The sequence below is a fragment of the Bos taurus genome, chromosome X (genome assembly GCF_002263795.3).
Source record: "Bos taurus isolate L1 Dominette 01449 registration number 42190680 breed Hereford chromosome X, ARS-UCD2.0, whole genome shotgun sequence".
NCBI classification, from domain to species: Eukaryota; Metazoa; Chordata; class Mammalia; order Artiodactyla; family Bovidae; genus Bos; species Bos taurus.
Window position 1 is genome coordinate 77,670,197 of NC_037357.1, and position 6,400 is coordinate 77,676,596.

At 41.5% G+C, this 6,400-nt stretch overlaps 1 pseudogene; it reads right to left on the bottom strand.

Moving 5' to 3' along the window:
• Window positions 1-1,914: 1,914 nt before the first annotated feature.
• On the bottom strand, window positions 1,915-3,264 carry LOC617173 (elongation factor 1-alpha 1-like; annotated as a pseudogene).
• Window positions 3,265-6,400: the final 3,136 nt, after the last annotated feature.

Below are 6,400 nucleotides of genomic sequence, written 5' to 3' on the forward strand. Positions count from 1 at the left end.
GAGTGAAGTAAGCCAGAAAGAAAAACACCAATACAGTATACTAACGCATATATATGGAATTTAGAAAGATGCTAACAATAACCCTGTGTACGAGACAGCAAAAGAGACACCTATGTATAGATCAGTCTTATGGACTCTGTGGGAGAGGAAGAGGGTGGGGAGATTTGGGAGAATAGCATTGAAACATGTATAATATCATGTATGAAACGAGTCGCCAGTCCAGGTTCGATGCACGGTACTGGATGCTTGGGGCTAGTGCACTGGGACGACCCAGAGGGAGGATAGGGGAGGGAGGAGGGAGGAGGGTTCAGGATGGGGAACGCGAGTATACCTGTGGCGGATTCATTTCGATATTTGGCAAAACTAATACAATATTGTAAAGTTTAAAAATAAAATTTAAAATAAAAAGATACTTTGGTCTGTATATTGTTGTTTACTTTATATTTCTATATGTAAGCGATGGCCTAGATTTTCCTAGTCCTGTCCTCTTGTTGACATCCTTCTTTTAAGAACATCTCATTTCAAGAGCCCTATTTAAATCCATTTGCTTTTTCACTGCAAGTAGCTTTGAATAACAGAGAAGGCAATGGCACCCCTCTCCAGTACTCTTGCCTGGAAAATCCCATGGATGGAGTAGCCTGGTAGGCTGCAGTCCATGCGGTCGCTAAGAGTTGGACACGACTGAGCGACTTCACTTTCACTTTTCACTTTCACGCACTGGAGAAGGAAATGGCAACCCACTCCAGTGTTCTTGCCTGGAGAATCCCAGGGATGGGGGAGCCTGGTGGGCTGCCGTCTCTGGGGTCGCACAGAGTCGGACACGACTGAAGCGACTTAGCAGCAGCAGCAGCTTTAAATAAGAGACGAGCTGTGCCATGAGGTTTACACTGACTTCTTGGAAATGATATAGTGATCTTTTCTGATGGATCAACAAATAGTTCAGAAGTCATCCAAATGTTATTTTCTTTACAAAATGCAAAGCATAGGTCTCAGCAGATGTACACTTCTCACATTTTGGTTCTCTTCATTGTCTCATTATAAGAAGCATAACACTCTGACGAACCTGGCATGGATCCTGATGGGCTTTATGAAGGTACCATTTTTTATGTCAGAGAGCTAAACATTTTCTTTTCTCTATAGCACTTTCATCTAATAGCTTTTTTTTTTTTTTTTTTTTTTAGCTCCTAGCATCTTTTATTCTTACTAGACTCTAGATACAATTAATTCTAGCAGGGTAGGGCTCAATTCTGTTTAAGCCTCACGTTTGAGATGAATTACTTAAATATTATAAATGGAATGCACATTCTCAAAACCGGGAAACTAAAATTTGATGTAACTGATTTACTCGATATTTACATAACCATAAAAGATTGTATATGCTACATGAGCTTTCGTGTTATAAATTTGACCTTCTTATAAACTTGCTTTCATATAAAACATAGTAACTCTTTGCTCATCTATCCTAACCTATGAATTGTCACACCAACACTTTTTAAGATCTACTTAAAGAGATGAGTTCTCCTTATACAAGGTTAAGAAACCTGAAGCTCCAACCCAGAAATTTAAAATTCTTTTGTTTCACCAGAGATAGATTATGGGCAAATCTTACCTAAGTAGTACTATAGGAAGTTACAGTGTTGACCAAAAGGAGACACAAGTTTTCAACCATTGTTTTAATGGGTCTCAAGGTCTGTGACAGATTTTTGGTCAAATTGTTTCTATTGAAAAGTTCTGAACTGCCACACACAAAACACATGGTCCACAAAACATTCACCTCACCTTCTGAAGGTTTTGTGATTCATTGTTATCATTACCTAGTGTTTTACATTAACCTTCCATGGCCAATTGAGGCAAACAGTTCTGAGACCCTTCTTCCACCACTAAGGCTGGGTTAACAGGTGTTAGTGATAATATTCATCTAGTCTTCTGAGCTTGTTTGGCAGACTTGGTGACCTTGCAAGCTCTAGCTGCCTTCTTGTTCACTGCTTTGATGACACTCACAGCAATCACCTGTCTCATGTCACGAACAGCATAATGGCCCAGAGGAGGATACTCAGAGAAGCTCCCAACAGATGGACTTGCCAGGACCCATGTCAATGATTGGTGGCATCAAGCGTTTTGAGGCCATCTTCAGAATGACGATCAGTCTTCTCATTCAGCTCAGCAAAATTGCAAGCAATGTGAGCTGTTTGACAGTCCAGCACAGGTGCATATCCAGCACTGATTTGGGATGGATGGTTCAAGATAATCACCTGAGCTGTGAAGCCAACTTCTTACATCAGTGGGTCATTTTTGCTGTCACCAGCCACATTGCTATGACAAACATCTTTGACAGACACGTTCTTGACACTGAAGCCCACATTGTCCCCAGGAAGGCCTTTACTCAGTGCTTCATGGTGCATTTCAATAGACTTCAGTTGTTACGCTGACTGGAGCAAAGGTGACCACCATGCCAGGTTTGAGAACACCAGTCTCCACTTGATCCACAGTGGCAGTATCAGTACCACCATTCTGTAGATGTCCTGGGGGAATCAAACACAAGAGTTTGTCAGGTGAGTTGGTGGCAGGATGCATCCAGAGCTTCAAGCAGTGTGGTTCCACTGGCATTGTCATCTTTACTGGTGACTTTCCATCCCTTGAATCAAGGCATGTTAGCACTTGGCTCTAGCATCTTGTCGCCATTCCAGTCAGAAACTGGCACAAATGCTACTGTGTCAGGTTTGTAGCCAGTTTTCTTAACGTAGGTGCTGACTTCCTCAACAATTTCCTCATTTCTCTTCTGGCTGTAGGGTGGTTCAGTGGAATCTATTTTGTTAGTTCCAACAATTAGTTGTTTCACATCCAGAGTGTAAGCCAGAAGGGCATGCTCGTGGATCTGCCCATTCTTGGAGATACCCGCTTCAAATTCACCACCACCAGCAGCAGTCATCAGAACAGCACAGTCAGCCTGGGACGTGCCTGTAATCATGTTTTTGATGACGTCTCTGTGTCCTGGGGCATCATTGATGGTCACATAGCCCTTACTGGTCTTGAATTCCCACAAGGAGATATCAATGGTGATACCACACTCATGTTCAGCTTTCAGTTTGTCCAAGACCCAGGCATGCTTGAAGGAGCCCTTTCCCATCTCGGCAGCCTCCTTCTCAAACTCTTCAATGGTTCTTTTGTTAATCCCACCACATTTGTAGATCAAATGGCCAGTAGTGGTAGACTTTCCACATGCCCAATGACAAGGATGTGGATGTGGGTCTTCTCCTTTCCCATTTTTGCTTAGGTTTAGCGGTGGTTTTCACAACACCTGTGTCCTGGTGGCAAAATTGTTGCAAGAAAGCTATCTTTTAATCTTAATGATTTATTTTGTTTATGGCTTCCCTCTCACTCCACTAGGATGTAAGCTCAAGTGATTTGTGTCTGTTTTGTTTTGTGCTCTACTCAAATGGTTAGAAGAATGCCTAAAACACAGAACACAGAAGACCTCAAAAGGTATCTGCTGTATTGAGCTGGACTGATATATGCTGACACCTGAGGCTATCCTCAGTTAAAGACTCACCACCAATCCCTTCGCCTGGATGCGCCAAAAGGCCAATGTTCAAGAGTGCCAACTTTGCTATGTGTATTTATTAACTCCATCCCTACAGAAGTCCTATGATGTTGGTAGTATTGTTATCCATATTTTGGTGATGGTGAAACAGAAGAGTGGAGGAGGAATAAGTAACTAGCTGATGTACACAGCTAGTAAGTGGCAGACCCTGATATTGCAGCACGGGCACCTCAGTTCTACATTTGTGCATCTTAACACTACACTGCAGCTTCCCTGGTGGCTCAGTCAGTAAAGAGTCTGCCTGCTATGCAGGAGATCTAGTTTTGAACCCTGGGTTGGGAAGATCCCCTGGAGAAGGGAATGGCAACCCACTTCAGTATTCTTGCCTGGAGAATCCCATGGGCAGAGGAGCATGACAGGCTACAGTCCATGGGGTCACAAAGAGTCAGACATGACAGCGACTAAACCTACCTACCTAAACACTACACTGTACTGCCTCTCTGGAAATATACCAATGGCTAGTCCTAAAGGAGACCTTCCTTGGTGGCTGAGGAAGGAAGGAAGGTGGCTGAGGAAGGAAGGAAGGTGGCTGAGGAAGGCCAACACAGGAGACAATGGGCAGAGGAGCCTGGCAGGCTGCAGTCCATGGAGTCGCAAAAGAGCCAGACACAACTTAGTGGCTAAAGCACAACAACAATCCTAAAGAAATCTGCAAGTGGTCAGTTAGCTTACCTGGATGGAAATATCAGAATCCATGAGTTAACGGTCTTTCAAATGGCAAAATACTGAATCCATTTCTGTTAAAAATTTTTAAGTGACAAGAATACTCCTTGTTTTAGGCATCTTGACAACATCAAAAGTCAAGAAAGAAAGAAAGAAAGAAAGAGAAAAAAACACTAGCTCTTTCCTTGAATAGATAGCCTCAGCGTCTATCACCAGTCCCCAGTTACTTCATCTTTCCTTTGACCATAGTGTGTCGTGCATACATGTGTGACTTCCACCCAACACCACTTCTTGCCGATGGTGATAATGGAGGCCCCATATGTCTCTGTGGACTGAGAGATCTCATTGGTTACTATAGGACCAATATACCCTTCAGAAAGAACATCTTAGAGAAAAGTTCATCAAACATGCATGCAGAAAATACCTTAGATAATTCTTGGCTCAGGCATTGCCTATCTCTGGATAAATTTGGGCAAACTGCTTCATCATCACAAACCTCAGCTTCCTCAGTAGGAGAATAAGCATACTAACCCAGTAGATTGGGTTGTTGTGAGGAGTAATTGAGGTCATGCAGGAAAAAGAGATCAAACAGTGCCTGAAACATTGTAGGTACCCAATATAGAACTGGTGGTTTGAAATAACAATGTCAGAGTAGATGGAATCTATTTCTTCCACAAAATACCATGTAATGTGCTTTACTCTTTCTTTTCAAATTTATGCAATATATAACCAAAGTTTGGGGACCTGCTGATGACTTAACCTGTAAATAGTTTGAGTGCATACTTACATCTACAGATGAGTCCTGATTTTACAATAGAGTTGAGGCAGGCTGTCTGGGTCTGGCTGTCTTTTATCCAGGAAAAAATGAAATTATGTTCTACATAGTCATTCTGATTGTCATGTAACTGCCTTGAGAGGAGAGCTGGGACATAAGGCAGGAATTCAGAAAACTGATCAAGTTGTGGATTTATCTAAAACAGGTATATCTTGGGTTTCACTTTAGTGCCTGTAGTACTCTTGCCTGGAAAATCCCATGGACGGAGGAGCCTGGTAGGCTGCAGTCCATGGGGTCGCTAAGAGTCGGACATGACTGAACAACTTCACTTTCATTTTTCACTTTCATGAATTGGAGAAGGAAATGGCAACCCACTCCAGTGTTCTTGCCTAGAGAATCCCAGGGACAGGGGAGCCTGGTGGGCTGCCGTCTATGGGGTCACACAGAGTCGGACACAACTGAAGTGACTTAGCAGCAGCAGAGGGACAGGTATAATATTAGCATACGTTTATTTTGTTTCTTGTGCTTATATTTTCAAGTTCTTGTTTTGCTAACTCTGATATTTAGTTCAGACAAAAGCTATGTCTTTTGTGGGAGGTGCAAGACAGGACTGGAAGCAATGATATTTCCTGAAGGGTCGCTATGTGCCAAACATTTAACACAGCAATACCTTGAAAAGAAACAAAGATTGCAATAACCAGCAGGTCAGTTATAGGGGGAATTGTCACTCTGTATTTGTTGACCATTGGTATAGTTTTAAATTTTTTTAAAGAATGGGAATATATGAGTTCTTGTGCATGTCTATGATTTTTTTGGAGAGAAAATATAGATATTCCTAATTCAGACTCATCTGCTCTGGAATGATCAATGGCTATTGAGTATAGGAATACTTGATTGTTACAGTCACAACAGAATGAGAATATACGTGTTAAACCAAACAGAAGATATTATATATATATATATATATATATATATATATATTTATTTATTCATTTATCTTTTGTGATACTAGCTCCAAGAATCTGTCACCTGTATAGAGAGCTGATCATTAAAAATTCATATTATCATGGGATTTACTTCCATTGGGAAAGCTGTTGGGGGATAATTAGTGTGAATGAAATGCCAAGAAGTGTATTTAATAGTTCATTTGTGATAACCAGGAATTGAGGTCTGTATTAGGGATCTCCAGAGAAATAAAACCAATAATTTCTCTCTCTCTCTTTATATATATAGATATAGATGTACAGATATAGATAGATATTAGACATAGATAGATATAGGTATCAATTCAGTTCAGTCAGTCAGTCATGTCCAACTCTTTGTGACTCCATGATCCGCAGCACGCCAGGCTTCACTGTCCA